At 37.6% G+C, this 18,015-nt stretch overlaps 1 pseudogene; it reads right to left on the bottom strand.

Annotated features, from left to right (window-relative positions):
- Positions 1-98: 98 nt before the first annotated feature.
- Positions 99-16,114, bottom strand: LOC133816283 (uncharacterized; annotated as a pseudogene).
- Between the last annotated feature and the right edge of the window lie 1,901 nt (positions 16,115-18,015).

Below are 18,015 nucleotides of genomic sequence, written 5' to 3'. Positions count from 1 at the left end.
AAAATGGGAGCACAACATTTCACATTATATGGTTGAAAATGATGTTATCATAATGTGTGTAAATTTTGAGTCACTAATATTTACTCATTTTACAATCTTCAATAGAAGGAGATGGTATATAACAATTTCCACCGACGTTGTTTCTCAAAAGCAAGCACCACACCATCAATGGAATCTTCCCACATTTCATGTGCTTCAATCTATGTATAAAATTCAATCAAGGGGTATTAATCACTAATGTAGATGAACACTTTATAATAACCATGCTATAAAACATAGCATAGCAGTATAAATACCTATTGACATAGCTCCATAGCAAGCCTAGCTCTTATGGCTGCCTCCTCATGGTTGTCTTTGACCTCCAAGTTGATTACCAACACACTTTTCATCAGAACATGTTCTCGGGTGTGAAGATCTGCACAGTGATCAAATTGTGAGCAAAGATAACATTCCAAGTAAAAATAAGTGACAACAATCATAAGGAACGACAATGACAGATTCTATAGAAACATTTGGAGTAAACATATATGCACCACCAGACAACTACCTTCCAACAATAAACTTTTTTTGAATTTGAAAATCCCCACACAAGTATCTTATAGACAGAAGTGTTTAACCATTCAAATCAAAAGGGCAGTCAGCAAAAAGACTACTGTTATCCCCAAAATTTGAATACGATGACGTGGCGATCAAAAGTGACAAGTGGCAATACATGGTAGTCAATAAATGTGTTATCAAGACAGGCAAAATGTTTGAGATTAATATTCAGAGTTGCGATATTACTGGTCATAAAAATTATTTATCTGGTTTGGAAGTGATTTGACCGACCAAGTGAAATTTATGACCGACCGGACAGGATTTTTGACTGACCAGTAAAGTGCTTGACCGACCGGACAAGATTTTTGACTGACCAGTAAAGCGCTTGACCGACCGGACAGGATTTTTGACTGACCAGTAAAGCGCTTTGGCCGACCAGTCATCTTGGAGTCAAGTGTATCCGGTCAATCAAATGTTTTGCCTAATCAGAAGGGTGTTTCGGCCGACCAGACTCACTTCAGGGAGTGGAGTTGGCCGACCAGACAGATCATGATTCTGCAACAAAATTTCAGTAACGACTTCCGCTAGAATTATTCGTACCTACGGCGGGAATCTCTCAAATATCCCAAAGAAATCACATATTGTTGTATTTTAAATTTGATTATTAATTAAATATTGGTTAGAGCAACTGAATTATCCCGATTATGAGGGATTTTGATTTGTACGATCATGAGCCTATAAATAAAGAGCTCATGGCATCATTGAGGGGATTCGAAATTCTGATTTTCCTGGGAGAGCATTTGTATTCTGAGAGATATCTTGTATTTTCTTCATTTACACTTAAGAAACTCAGTTGACACAGGTTCATCTGATCTTAAGTGTAGATCTATATATCACAACGCTAAGTGGATTAGGCTATTACCAACATATTGGGGCTGAACCACTATAAAATTATCAGTGTCGTCTTTTCTCTTGAAGGTTTACTGTAGTTTTGACGCATATTTGTCGTTGGCCAAAATTGTGGTCAACATTTTGGTGCTTTCATTGAGAGCCTGAAGAGAAGAAACACACTATTATCGTATCATTAAGGCGCCCAAGAATATCAATGCGGCCTCCAAGAAGGCAGGCACATCTAAAGAGCCTGCTAGGTCAGAAGGTCCTGGCCCTCAAGACCATGAGACTGAACCCAAGGTCTTACTCGAGGAGACTACTCCAGAGGTTGAACAACTCTAGGAAGTCATGGGGGCCTTCCAAGAGGAGATGGGTCAATTCAACGCTCGGCAGGAGTCATTTGCTGAAGAGATGGCCAGACAGAAGGCTGCATTTGAGCAGCAAAGACGGGAGATGGACGCTAGGAGCGAAGAGATCAAGCGACGACAGGAGGAGGCCGATAGACGACACTGCAAGGCTGCACTTGCTCTCGAAGCGGCTACGCAGTTGACCTAGGCCAATGCCCAAACTGCAGCACGAGGAGCAACTACCCAGGGAGCAAGGAATACATTTGCTGGTCGAAAAACTAATTCTCGGGGACCGAATAGAAGCAGGAGTAACCCCTCTAGTCGGGAAAATGATGGGGTCTGATCTGGCACTGCCTCGACTCAAAGGGGGAACTCTAGAACCCCCTCTAGGAGCCACCGATCAGAAACTTCTAGATCAAGGAGTCACCGATCGGGCAGTAAAAAGACTCCACCCAGGCAGGATCAAGCCAAAACTCCTCGAGGTAAAGGAACTTCACAGTTCAAAGATGGACATGGTCGTGATGAGGCTGATAGTCATCACACCGACCGCTCAAAGGAAAAAGACGGCAATGACCAACAAGGAGGAAAGGACTTCCCGGCACAAATAGGAAGGCCACCACTGCATCCCTGCCAGCAGTGCAGTGGGAGAGAGCACGTCTCGCGCGGTAAGCCTTCTGAAAAAACTCGAAGCATAGTGTTTGATCGGTTAGGAGGACGCACTTCTCAGAAGGATTTAAGAGATGTCATCACTGACAAGAGAAGGACCGTCCTGGTCAAAGGGCAAGATCTGACCCGGCCTGCCAGTCAAGTAGAAATACTTGATGACAGTGCGCCAGATAGGAATGCCCAACCAGGCGGTCAAGACCTTGAGCCCCCAACGTCCGCCCCAGGCATCCAGGCCCAGCTTGATGCGCTGACGGTCACAGTTCAAGGTTTGTCGAAACGACCTTCCGCAATCGATCTGGTAGACCACAGGAGTGGCAGTCCGTTTTGTGCTTGAATCAGAGTAGCCCAACCGCTAGCAAAGTATAAAGCATCGGTACTACCAGTATATACAGAAAAGGCAGACCCCATAAGGCATGATGGGAAGTTTGAAGACCAAATGGAGTTGCTCGGGGTGAGTGATGATTATTGCTGTAGAGTTTTCCTCACTACGTTATCTGATACTGCCCAAGAGTGGTATTGTAAATTCAAGCCAAACTCCATTACCTCTTGGGAGAGTTTCAGGAAAGAATTTTGTAGACAGTTCTATTATATTATTTCACATAATATAATGTTAGATTAAATAATGTGACAAAATGTGATTTGTCACACAAATGTGATTTGTCACACCTTGTAACATATTATTGAGAGTCACAAAATTGGACACATGTGTGTGCCCAAATGTGACATATTTTGGAGTTACAAAATCAGTTACAAATTTGTAACTCCCAAATATTACCCAATAATGTGTATATTATATGTTACACATTTGAGATTGGATTTCATAAAGCCATTATAAAATATGGCTGTTGGAGATATGATTTTAACCCCAATAATGTGTTTTGGAAGTTACAAAGTCATTTGGGAGGATTTGGAACCGTTTGGAAAAACAACACATTTTCAAGTGCTGAAAATGGGTTGTGGCCGCGGCCACTGAATGATGGTGGCCGCGGCCTGGGGGACAGAAAGCAGTGGTTGCGGCCACTGATGTCCCTGGCCGCGGCCACAGGTGCATTTCAGGCCAAATTTTCAGTTTTTTCCAAATGTGTTGAACGGTTCTAAAATCCCAAATAACTCCCAAATCTCAATTTTAATTCCATATTAATCCAATTAAATATTGGTAACAACCATGGGGATTGGTGGGATTTGAAATCCAAAGGGTTTCTCAAACTCTATAAATAAGAGTCTAATGCTCACTTGTAAGACATCATTTTCCATCCACAAAGCACTTGGCTAGAAAATACACCAAAAGGCTTGATAATTCTAGAGAGCTAATTTCTAGAGAGATCCCTTAGTGCTTAGAGAATAGGGGGAAATAAGATTTTGGACAAAGGTCTTGAACATTGTTCAAGTTGGTGATCCCCACTACTCTACACTTTGGTTGTGTGAGAGTTTGTTTATGTTTTCATTCTTTTGTTCTTCTTATTTACTTGTATTTTATAGTATTGAGTTTGTAATCTTCTTCTTCTACATCTTTCTATTTACTTGTATTTTGAGCAATTGAGTTGTAATATTTATTTAATCAATTATCTTGTCCATTGTATGTTTGCATAGAGTTGTATTTTGGTTTTTCCATATTTCCATTGAGCAATAACATATATTCTCTAACAATCAAAAGCTTATTTTCCTATTCAATGGAAGGAGAAACTATAGAGATCTTGTGAGGATCCAACTTTGAAAAGATGGTAAGATAAGGTAACGTTCTTCTTTGGTTTTCTTAGAAGATCTAATGGTTTTCATATAGTGATAGAAATGAGAAGAAGAAAAGTTTATAAATGAGATTCATTGTTTTCTAATCTCCTTTGTTTTTTAGTGGTTAGATTAGAAAATAATTTAATGTCTTGAGTTTTATGATATGTGATCAATGTGTAAATAATCTAGTAGATTATTGGGTAATATGCTAGCATGTCATAGAATTGTCTTATTTTGTGTTAATGGGAAATTATTAGAATGACAACTATATGAGTTTTGTATGACATGTATAAATATATTGATTTTGTAAATCAATAGAAATGTGAAATCATATGTGTATGATATTATTAATTCATGTTTTCATATCAATAAAGAGCCATATTAGTATGATATAAGTCATATATGTTGACAACAATATGAAATTATATTGAAATATAATCATGCAAACATTTGTGAGATGTTAATATGTTTATCCTATATTATTGCAATGTGATAAGTTACCATTTATTTGGTAAATAAAAGGAATTATTTGAGAAATGAAATTTCTCATTTAAGTGTTTACCATATCACTTTATGAGATAAGAAAAGATGAAACTAAGGGGGTTACATCTTCTAATGGTTGTGTCTTGCCATTGCAAGAAAAATGGATCAAAGTGGATTCAAAAATTGTGGGATGACATATTGACTCAATAGACTTATAGTCTAAAGAATGGTCAAAAGATAAAATATTTGAGAATTATTTAGTGACAATAATTCTTAAACATTGAATATCTCAATGAGGAGACATTACAAAATTGGAGAAGCAATTTTGAATCCTTACACCAATGGTGAATAAAAGAGAACTTTATTCATTTTGGTTAAAGATGGTGATATGTTTAAATTAATCTCAATGATGAGATAATTTTAAACAAAACATAAGAAATCAAAGTGTTTAAATAAATCAATAAGGGTTTATTTTCTTTGACATTTTCATTTTGATTTTGATAAGAAAATCAATGGATGTCAAATTGATATTTTCAAAAGAATCTCAAAGAGACTCTTAAGAAATACACAAAAATTGTTTAAGTGATTTTTCAGATTATTTAGACAACTAAAAATGAAAATTTGTGATTATTTGTTTGAGAAATTTTCACATTACATTTGTGTTCACATTTTATTTTGTGAAATATATAAAAGAAAGCAACCAAGTGAAAGTTACTTTCAAATAAGTGTTTCTTGCTTTAGCAAGTAAATAAATCAAGATAACATTGATGTTTTATCTTGAGAGTTTATCATGTGTCATAGAGGACTCATGATGAACTTTGAGAATCATAGGTCTAGATTTATCTTGGAGGATAAATGACTTAATAGAAATGAAGAGATTTCTATTTAAAAGTGATATTTTCACTTTATGTGAGAAATGTGGGGGTGTTGCTCCAAAGTTAATCAATTTATTTTGTTGTTAATCAATTGATTAATTTGGTCATCCTATCAAATAGGTGATTTGGAATTCCACATTCTAAATCATATTAGCTATATGTGTATAGAATGAACAAATCTAGACATGTTTGGTGTCTAAAGTTATTGTTTCTAATATTTTGATTCAAGAAGGAATCAATTTAAAACATAAAGGATAATTTTAGAAACAAAGAGGTTTCTAGTATTAATATTCAAGGAAAATGTTTATCTTGAATATTAAACTATAAAATAGTGAGGGTGTTGACTATAGTCAAAATCACTATTTTAAAGGAGTAACTATTTTAATCAAACTATGGCTGGCAAAAAAGTGTGAATAAAATCATGAGAGTTTCTAAGTATGCATACATGAGAAAAGAAATGATTCAAATGGAATCATTTCTACATCTCAAGGGGTGGGACTTAGACTCCCTAAAGAGATTCACGGTTGATGGTAACCTATCTTAATATTAGCCACCAAACTAGTATTAGGTTCAATAGGTAATAAAAATTCAATCAAGTGGATAGTAGTAGTACTCAAATTTTGTCCCATCTGAGATATGAGTACTAGTGTGTTACCAAAATGAGGGTTAAAACCGAAAGGTTTTTTAATAGAACTCAGTCTTGAAAAGACAAGTATTTTAGGGTAACAAAATATTGTAAGAGTTCTACCTATATCGACCCAGGGGTGGTGCCGCCCCTCATGAGAATTGGGAGTCATTCTCAAGAAAAGTCTATGAATGGAATGTGCATATGGTCATTAACAGTGCAAAAGCGAGACATTGAGGTCTCAAGTGAGCACAGCAAAGGTGTGTGTGTTATCACCAGTTTGTTATCAAGAGATAGTGGCTTAATGCTTCGGCAACCAAAATTTCAACAAACTTTGTGATAATTACACTAAGGTGAAATTCAAGTCGAAAGACATTTTACTTTATGCACCAATGCAAAGGTTTCTATAGAGAGTGATTATTTAATCAAGTGGGGGAATATTATATTTTAATATAATGTTTGATTGATTAAATAAGTGTTACAAAAGTGATTATTTAATCTAGTGGGGGAATGTTATATTATTTCACATAATATAATGTTAGATTAAATAATGTGACAAAATGTGATTTGTCACACCTTGTAACATATTATTGAGAGTCACAAAATTAGACACAAGTGTGTGCCCAAATGTGACATATTTTGGAGTTACAAAATCAGTTACAAATTTGTAACTCCCAAATATTACCCAATAATGTGTATATTATATGTTACACAATTGAGATTGGATTTCATAAATCCATTATAAAATATGGCTGTTGGAGATATGATTTTAACCCCAATAATGTGTTTTGGAAGTTACAAAGTCATTTGGGAGGGTTTGGAACCGTTTGGAAAAACAACACATTTTCAAGTGCTGAAAATGGGTTGTGGCCACGGCCACTGAATGATGGTGGCCGCGGCCTGGGGGACAGAAAGCAGTGGCCGCGGCCACTGATGTCCCTGGCCGCGGCCACAGGTGCATTTCAGGCCAAATTTTCAGTTTTTTCCAAATGTGTTGAACAGTTCTAAAAACCCAAATAACTTCCAAATCTCAATTGTAATTCCATATTAATCCAATTAAACATTGGTAACAGCCATGGGGATTGGTGGGATTTGAAATCCAAAGGATATCTCAAACTCTATAAATAGGAGTCTAATGCTCACTTGTAAGACACAATTTTCCATCCACAAAGCACTTGGCTGGAAAATACACCAAAAGGCTTGATAATTCCAGAGAGCTAATTTCTAGAGAGATCCCTTAGTGCTTAGAGAATAGGGGGAAATAAGCTTTTGGACAAAGGTCTTGAACCTTGTTCAAGTTGGTGATCCCCACTACTCTACACTTTGGTTGTGTGAGAGTTTGTTTATGTTTTCATTCTTTTGTTCTTCTTATTTACTTGTATTATTATAGTATTGAGTTTGTAATCTTCTTCTTCTACATCTTTCTATTTACTTGTATTTTGAGCAATTGAGTTGTAATATTTATTTAATCAATTATCGTGTTCATTGTATGTTTGCATAGAGTTGTATTTTGGTTTTTCCATATTTCCATTGAGCAATAACATATATTCTCTAACAAGTTCAGCGCTGCTCGGACTCCTCCAGTTTATGCCAATTACTTGGCAGATATCAAACAAGGGAAAGATGAATCTCTCAAGAATTACATACAGAGGTTCATGAGAGAAGCCAACCGAGCAACTGCTGTTGAAGATGAGGGGAAGATGGTTGCAATATCTTCTGGTATAAATTATCGGAGTCCTTTGTGGGACAGTATACATCACAATCCAATTTCAACACTCCAACAATTTCTTGACCGAGCAGACAAATATATGAAATTGGATGACGCGATTGAGAAAGGAGAGAAGGGCCTAAACAATCCGGGCGGATCAACTGATCCTCCTAAGAATGGTGGGAATGGACAAAATGGTGGAAAGAAACGTGGAAATAACGGGTCTGACCGCCATGAGGAAAAGAAGGCTAAGTCGAGACCAACCGACAAGCCAACCAAGTATGAATCTCGATTCACCAATTCCACCACTCTTTTGGCCAGCCGAGCAAAAATATATCTTGCGAGTCATCAAGAGGTTCCCTACCAGAAACCCCTACCCATCAGGAAGGAGATGAGTAAGAGAGACATGAATAAATTCTGTCGTTTCCATGGAGATTATGGTCACGACACAAATGAATGCAACCATCTCAAAGACGAGATAAAGTTTCTCCTCCGGTCGGGGAAGTTAAAAAAGTATCGAGCAGAAAAGACCCAAGGAGAAGGAAGTAACAACCCGAGCCTATGGACTTCACTTTAGACACTATATGTGGAGGTCCACACCTGGCTGGGGATAGTAACAAATCAAGAGAGAGATATGCTCGAACACTTCGACATGAGTTGGATGCAGCATCGACATCTGAGGTCATGGCTGTAGAGGAGCGACCTCCAAAGAATCCATAGTATGAAAGTTAGTCTCTCACTTTTACTGAAGATGATGCTCGGCATGTAAGATATCCTCATAATGACCCACTCGTCATTACAGTCCAAATAGCGAACATGAAGGTGAAGAGATGTCTGGTTGACACGGGAAGTTCTGTGAATATTATTTACAAGTCGTCTTTTGAAAGGATGAAATTATCCATTAATGACTTGAAGCCATGCTCTCAAGTTATTTATGGATTTACTGGAGAAGGGTTGTCACCGGCCGGAACAATCAAGTTACCGGTCACAACAAGAGATGCTCCTAGGCACGAGACAGTTATGACAGAGTTTTTGATAGTCGATTGTTCGTCAGCTTATAATGTGGTGATTGTTCGACCACTACTCACGGCCTTGCATGCGGCAGTCTCTATATGGCACCTTTCCATGAAGTTCTCAACCAGTGCAGGACTAGGTTGTGTCCGAGAAGACCAAATAGAAGCTAGAGAGTGTTACAATGCTTCGGTAGTTAAAGCACGGAATGGGGCTAAGGAGAATAATATGATTGTGTGTGTAGATAGAGAAGAAGTAGAGGAGATGGATGTCAACCAACAAAGCATTATGGTTGTAGCCGACCAGTAGAAAGTGGTAGAAGTTATCAACCAAGAAAGTATTCTTGGTTTCAATAAGCAACATGCCCCATCCGGTGATGAAGTCACCAAATAGGGTGTTGCCCAAAGCGAGGGAATGGACTTTGATCCTCGTGTTGCCCCGTTATGAAAAAATAGCTAATTTACAATATAAGACCGTCTCATGCCGAATAGCTTGAATATATCCCCATAATACTGGGTTCTCATCCATAACTCACATTATGCACCAAAATACACAAATATGCCCCCAACGGGCCAAATTACCAAAACACCCTAAGAATCAAATGTGGACCCACATGCATGCATTTAACATCATATTATAATATAATTCACATAAACATGCATATAATCATTTAATGTCATAATTAAATCATTATGGCCCTCCCGACCTACTAATCCAGCCACTAAACTACATTAGGGATTTTGGGGCATTACAATTTTTGACTGACCAGTAAAGCGCTTTGGCCAACCAGTCATCTTGGAGTCAAGTGTATCCGGTCAATCAAATGTTTTGCCTAATCAGAAGGGTGTTTTGCCGACCAGTCTCACTTCAGGGAGTGGAATTGGCCGACCAGACAGATCATGATTCTGCAACAAAATTTCAGTAACGACTTCAACTAGAATTATTCGTACCCACGACGGGAATCTCTCAGATTATCCCAAAGAGATCGCATATTGTTGTATTTTAAATTTGATTATTAATTAAATATTGGATAGAGCAACTAAATTATCCTAATTATGAGGGATTTTGATTTGTACGATCCCGAGCCTATAAATAAAGAGCTCATGGCATCATTGAGGGGATTCGAAATTCTGATTTTCCTGGGAGAGCATTTGTATTCTGGGAGAAATCTTGTATTTTCTTCATTTACACTTAAGAAACTCAGTTGACACAGGTTCATCTGATCTTAAGTGTAGATCTATATATCACAACTATAAGTGGATTAGGCTATTACCAACATATTGGGGCTGAACCACTATAAAATTATCAGTGTCGTGTTTTCTCTTGAAGGTTTACTGTAGTTTTAACGTCTATTTGTCGTTGGCCAAAATCGTGGTCAACAACTACAAATACAAGGATACCCATTTGCACTTTGCACTTTCCCGTTCTCATTTGCAGCCCTTGATGGCACCCATCATAGGGATCCTACAAAGTATTATACTGATATCCATTCAGCTCCTCATTGATATTCTCTCTTTTTTCCAATCCAAATATGTTAAGTTCCCAGCTGTAATCTCAATTTACAAAAGCCTTTATCCTTTCTGAAAGTTCATATGCTTATAAAAGGCTTTACTTTCATACCATACCACTCTTCTTCTTTCTTGGGGAGAATAGTAAGTTACAAGTCTGTTCACAGAACTTAATTTCAGCATAGAAAATTTTGCATACTTGCTATGCTTGTTGAAACTCCAACACCATAGATTTTTAAGTTATAAACCACACCAAGAGGTTATGAATCAAAGTTAATAATCTTCTTGATTGAAAAGGGCTAACCCCATAGAACCCCTAAGTTATTTTAGACTGCCTAAACTCTAAACTAAAGCTCTACATTATCCTCAAACTAACTCAACATAGAAACTTGGAATCATAACAATGGCAATTGAAAATCAACAATATCCCAAGTAATAAAAGTATTAAAATTCTCAAACAAACATCATATGCTATAAACCCACTCACCTTCAATGACCATATCAAAAACATTTTCCTCAAACGAGAAAATGACATCAAAGCAGCCATCAGCAGCGTTATTCTGCCACCGCTGCGATGCCATTTTGACAACTAAGTTTCTCTTAAGCATAGGCAAAATCCCATTACGCTTATAGCTGAATAGAATTTCAAGAAAAAAGAAATCATAAACAAAAAAAAGCCCTAAAATTTAAAGAAATTAAGACAAAGAAAGAGACTTTACAGTTCGGGATCTTTGCGACGAAGATCGTCGTACATCTGCTTGTAGGGAGTTCAAAAATCGTAGACATTGGGTTCTCGGAGAGAAGGACCGGGAAGCTTGACATGGGCACCAGTGCCGTAAGAGCAGACATCGAAGCCTTGCCTCTTGAGGAGGACGTGAGCCTCCATGCTCCGATTCTGGTTCGACGAACACATTACTTTTCAATGGCACAGACCTAAAATTGAAAATGACAGAAAATCATACCTTAATAGAAATCGCCATTATTGGGCTCTGTTGATTGAGAAAGGTGAAGAAGAAGCCATTACTAGGCTCAGTTGATTGAGGAAAGTGAAGAAGAAGCCATTACTTGACGAAGGTGCGGAAGACGAGAGAGTCGAAATACGTTTTAATTTTTTTTAAAAGCTTCAAAATTATGTTTTTAAAATTTAATTAATTATGATTTTAAATTAAAAAAAATAAAAACAAAATTGTATTACCAAACGTGTTTCCTAACCATATTTTCATATTTTTAATTAAAAAATAAAAAATCATTTTTTAAGGGTTACCGAACGGGCCCTATATTAGTAAAACAAAAACAGAATTAATGTTCTTTCCAATAGAGTACATTATTATTATTTTTTTTGGTGGGAATTGGATACGAAAATCATAGTTCAATTTGGGAAATATAACACTAACAACAGACCAGAAAAACAAAAGAAAGCTAAAAAAATTATAAAGATGAGGCCAAAATTTCAAAGATGTGGGGTACCTACAATTTCCTTTTCCTCACAACAAAAACAAAGCTTATATATAGTGAATTTATAGAATTATTAATGATTTAGCTAGTTAATGCAAATACCATTAAATCCTCTTTTTTCTCTTCTTCTTTTGCATTTACAATAGAACATGTTCAAGATAGAAGAAACATTGCATAATTAAAGAACTTACCCTATTCTTTTTTAATCTCTTAAATGTAGGTATTAGGCCTAAGAGAAAAATGTCTCTGGGATACAATATAAGCAGCCATAAAAGGATCATCAGAATTACTCTTTGTATATTTACCATTCTTCTTATCTGATTCAAGGAAAAGCTCATCACAACAAACAAGAAGAGGAGGTGATGATGATAAAACTATGTTTTCCGCCTCGTCTTTGCAATTTTTTCCTTCATATTTTCTGAAAATTCTCTTCAACTTTCTCACATGTATGATGAGCTTCATCAATCTTCTATTCTTCTCCGCCATGTTTTTTAGCCATGTATGTGTAGATTTTATATAAGAAAAACTTGATGAGGAGTATGTTGAAATATTAAACTTGATTTATTATTGTTAGTTTCTATAATTTCATTAATTTAGAGTTTCTAGTGTCTTCATGTATTTACTAGAGTTTCTAGAATGTTCATGTATTTACTAGAGGTTGTTGAGTCTTTAGTATTCTAGAACTCCTCTTTCTTAGTTAATAGATGAGAATTGTCTAGAATAATCTACTAGTTAATAATTTAATTGTGTTTCTAGAAACATCCATAGAGTCCTATAAATAGAGATGTAGTCCCACAATTTTGTATCAAGCCAAAAACACAAGTTGAGTTCTATAAAAAAGCCTCTTCCATCATAATATTATCTCCCATATTAACCTTAGTTTTCAACAAAGTCTTCAAGTTCTCTCCCAAATTCATCTTAATTTTCAACAAAGTGGCACTAAGCAAGGTTCTTGAAGAAAAATGGCAAGTGGAGGAATGGTCCCCTTCCAAGTTCCAATGCTCACCAAGAGCAACTATGACAATTGGAGTATCAAGATGAAGGTGTTATTAGGAGCTCAAGATGTCTAGGAGATTGTTGAGAAATGCCATAAGGAGCTAGAATATGTTACTCTTTCTCAAGCTCAACGGGAAGCCTTGAGGTATTCAAGAAAGAGAGACAAGAAAGCTCTCTACCTCATCTATCAAGCAATGGATGAAGATGCATTCGAGAAGATCTCAAATGCAACTACTGCCAAAGAAGCGTGGGAGAAGCTTCAAACTTGCAACAAAGGAGTGGAGCAAGTTAAAAAGATCTTTCTTCAAACGCTTAGAGGTGAGTTTGAACTTTCGTTCATGGAAGAATCTGAATCAATTTCTGATTATTTTGCTAGAGTATTGGCAATCGTCAATCAATTAAGAAGAAATGGTGAAGATGTTAGTGAAGTGAAGGTTATAGAGAAAAATCTTCACACTGAAACTCCAAAGTTTGAATACATTACTACAAGCATTGAAGAAAATAAAGATTTAGAAACAATGATTGTTGAGCAACTCATGGGTTATTTACAAGCCTATGAGGAGAAACAAAAGAGGAAAAAGAAGCAAAAGGAGACTGTGGAGCAATTACTACAACTCAACTTGAAGGAAGAAAATTTCAGCAATAATAGAGATCAAAGAGGAAGAGGACGTGACCAAGGAAGCGAACGTGGACGTGGCCGTGGACAAGGAAGAGAAGGAAGGGGTGGCTTCAACAACTTCAATAATGGAGAAAGAAGTCAAAATCCACAAGCAACAAGAGGACGTGGAAGAGGGAACTCATCGTCAAGGAATGATAAATCCTACATCAAATGCTACAATTGCAATAAGTTCGGCCACTATGCCTCTGAGTGTAGATCAAGCAAGGTTGAAGTCAATTTCGTCGAAGAAAAAGGTGGAGAAGAAGGAACATTGCTACTAGCTTACAAAGACAGAGATGAAGTGTAACACCCTGGATAACCAAGGTCGTTACATAGTGTGATTATAAATGTGCAAGACTTGTTAATCAAGTCATATAGTTGAAAACGTGATTCTAAAGTCATAATCAGGTTAGGGTTAAAAGATTTTGGTCATAAACCAGAAATTTCTCATTTAAATAAACGTTTAGTACATGGGATCCTAAAACAGGGTTTTAAATGACAGTTTACAAAATTTCAAAGTTATATACAACCATAAGCCACTCTAATGGAAAAATACGCATTTCAGGTTTTCATGTCCCTGCATTATCCCTTGGTCGTGGCGGACGAGCAGCTGACTATGTGCATTCTGCCCCAGAGCTCTCCAACTCAAGATTGGTCCACCTTGCCCTTGCCTTTACCTGCACCACGTAGCACCCATGAGCCAAGGCCCAGCAAGAAAACCATAATGCAGAGCATAAACAATACAGACAATCAAATAATCCATAAAGTTGTTAACCAGGTATTTAGCATGCCATAACAGTCATCTAATCAGGGAGGTCAATCAATTATTCATAAGCCATTCATCTCAATATTAAACAAACTATGAACAATAGACAACAATGATAACATATCAATATTCATCATACAATATTCAGGGTCAACGCCCTTAGGCCGCACCCTCTATTTAACCCACTGTCTTCGGCTCACTTAGGCCGAGCCCATGTTTAACCCACTGACTCCGGCCCGCTTAAGCCAAACTCAGTGATTATTTAGATGTCCTCAGCTACCAATGGTCGAGCTGCGTCCTGTGCGCAAATATCAGTTTCAGCACTCTTAGGCCGTTTATTTCATGCTCACATAGCATATCACAATCACACAACATATGCATTCAAATACAGGGAATCTCAGTCCCACACAATCACATGAGGGTGTAGTTTTCTTACCTTTAATTTTGAGTGCTTTAGTTACTACGAACGACCCTCGAGCATGATCTTATTCTGAGCCCTAGCGTACACCTAGTCAGAATATAAATGGTACTTCGATGAGTTTAAATTCCAAAGGACAATTCCGGGGCCAAATTCACGCTCTTGGGACCTCTAATTCCACCAAACGAAGTGGTGAAACCGTCTCCCGAGCCCCCAATAAAAAAACCCTAAAAAAATTTCCCAAAAACCAAGTTCTGGAAGCTGAGTAGCATCCTGATGGGCGCTACAGCGCTAGAGTCAAAGACTCCAGCCCCCCAAGAACGCAACCTAGCATTGTAGCGCTCCCAACCTAGCGTTACAGCGCTGCAACCAGAACATGCAAATTTTCTGGGTTTCTCCCTTCGCATCTCTCGAGCCAAAGCTCCAAAAATCCTCCCCAAACCTCAACCAAACTCAAAATTGAACCCATAACTCACTATAGCTCACCTAGAATACCCAAATAACACCAAAACTTGGCTAACAACCTCATCAAACACAGAAATCATAATTGAGCTTGGAAGCTCAAGAACACTAACTAAAACCAGGAAACCCAAGACAATTAAGGCCAGAAATTGTTACCTCAATTGGATGAATCCGACCCTAGGTTGCCTTCAGTGCCCTTCCAAGCTTTAATTCCTCCAATTCCCAAGCTTAAGTCCTTAAACTTCCATCCAAAATTCAAACTCAGATATCAACCTCAACAAAAACTCAGCAAACTCAAAAACCTTAGACCTTACCTCATCTTGGGAGCTAAATTTCCAGCTGAACTCCTTCAATTACTCCAAAGATCACAGCCCCAAAGCCTAGCCTAGACTCCTCTTGAATTCTTAGCTTCAAAGTCCACAAGGAAGAGTGAGAGAGGGAAAATCGTGAGAGAGAGAGAGATGGGTGAGATGAGCACTTTCTGATTCTTTTCTTTTCCTTTAAAACTTCTACAGCTTTCTCCTATATTCTAAGATAAATCAGGTCATATCCTCTAATAACCAAAAGACCATTTTACCCTCCCAATTAAAACTAAGCCTTTTAATCAATCTAAGGGTATATTAGTCATTTGCTCCCAATTCCCGCTAATTCTTCGAGTGTTCCTAATATTTACCACTTAAATCCCATCATCTAATTAATCACCCATTATTTTTCCCCAATGTCTAAAAATCCCCAATATATTTTCTAAATTCCCGAAAATACCCCTAGGCTCCCCCGAGCCGGGTATTCGTTCCCATTGTGACATTTTTGCTAATTGCTCACTAGGATCGCCTCGTGCCAAATAATCCAAATACATCCACATAATAATGTGGTCCCGCACTAATATCACATATATATTCACATTTATGCCCTCAACGAGCCAAAATTACAAATATGCCCTTATAAGCTAAACAAGGCCCACATGCATATCTAATACTCATAAACATGCATTTCACATATCCATAAAATCATGCATTTAATCATTAAATCACACATAAAACCAATTATGCCCTCCAGGCACGCTAATCAAGGCCCTTAAGCCTTATTAGTGATTTTGGGTCGTTACATGAAGGCCGAGAAAATAGATGGTATCTTGATACCAGCGCTAGCAATCACATGTGTGGACAAAGAAGAATGTTTGTGGAGCTCAATGAAGTGGTAAGAGGAAATGTCTATTTTGGAGATGAGTCAAAAATACCCGTGGAAGGCCAAGGTAAAATTCTCATACCCTTCAAAAATGGAGACCATCAATTCATCTCAAACGTTTACTTTGTGCTCAACATGAAGAACAATATTTTGAGTTTAGGATGATTGCTAGAGAAAGGTTATGATATTCACTTAAAAGAAAGAAAAAAAGCATTTTCTTAAGAGATGATAAAAGTAATTTGATTGTCAAGGTGTCTATAATGTCCTTCTAATCCAGGACCATTACACTGTGTACTTTAAATTGTGTCAGACTTGCTAATCAAGTCATTTGGCTTAAAACATGTAACTATGGTTAATGTCAACGTTTAGGGTTTAAAAATTTGGTCAAAGGAACCGTTGACTTTTATTTTAAAAGTTTTATACATTCGTGGGATCCCAAAAGATTACAACCGAATTCTTAAAGAAGTGTAGGTATATCAAAAATTACATTCAGCCGACCTAAGCGACAAAAACAAGGCTACAACCCTAGTTCCTATGAGATATCATCGGTCGTGGTGGTCGAGCAGCCGCATATGTACATGTCGCCACCGAAGCTCTCCAACTCATGGCTGGTCAAGATTTCCCTTCCCCTTACCTGCACTACAAAGCACCCGTGAGCCAAGGCTCAGCAAGAAAACTCTATATGTGCATAAACAGATAATACAGATTTCCATATACATATCCAGCATGTCTAGAAATAATAACCTACACATACAGTGATTCAGTTACAAACAAATGGTCATTGGACCAATTTGGGGCCATTGCCCTAAACAATTGACCATAGAGCCAACCTCGGGGCCTATGCCCTAGCTATGTGACCATAGAGTCACCTGGGGCCCTCGCCCTTAGCTCTGAGTAACTATCCATAGAGCTAGCCCAACACCTTTGGTTTTCCAATGACCATAGGTTCGGCCAATGTAATAGGACGTTTGTAACGCCCCAACTCCAGGGACCGTTACAGTGCACATTGCAAACAGTGCTAAACTCGCTAATCGAGTCATTTGGCCATAAACGTGTAACTAAGTATGATTAGCGGTTTAGGGATTAAAATTTTTGGTTAAGATATAACGTTTCATTAGAACATTTACTGTATACATTGGGATCCCAAAAATACAATTTCAGAGTCTATTACAAGAAAATATTTACAACAGGCCGTTCTAAGCGGCAAAACAGGGTTTATCCCTAGTTCCTTTTTCAAACCTCGCCCAAGTATTGGTCGAGCAGCTGCATATGTACACGTCATTACCTAAGCTCTCCAACTCAAGGATGGTCCAGCTTCCTTTTGCCTTTACCTGTACCACAAAGCACCCGTGAGCCGAAGCCCAGCAAGAAAACTCATATGCTCATGAACAGACATATCATGATATCAAATCATATCTGGCATGCCTAGCAAACACAGCTTTATTCAAGCATGCAAATGAATTCAAACAATGCTGGGGTATCCAGGATAAGAAATCCTGTCCTTCTGATTGGATGACTATCAATTCAATCCTAATCAGATGAGTGTTTCAACACTTGAGGTTCTGGTAAACCATGCTGAGTGACTAACAAGCAAGTCACTACGGGGCCGGTGCCCATAGCCATGCATATGATGATCAAAATGATCATACAGAGCTCATAGCTCTGATCAAATGAGTGAATATCACTTGAGGTTCTG

This window comes from Humulus lupulus, chromosome 2 (assembly GCF_963169125.1).
Source record: "Humulus lupulus chromosome 2, drHumLupu1.1, whole genome shotgun sequence".
Classification (NCBI taxonomy): Eukaryota; Viridiplantae; Streptophyta; class Magnoliopsida; order Rosales; family Cannabaceae; genus Humulus; species Humulus lupulus.
The sequence above is the reverse complement of the archived record's forward strand: the minus strand, read 5'-3'. Positions and strand labels throughout refer to the sequence as shown.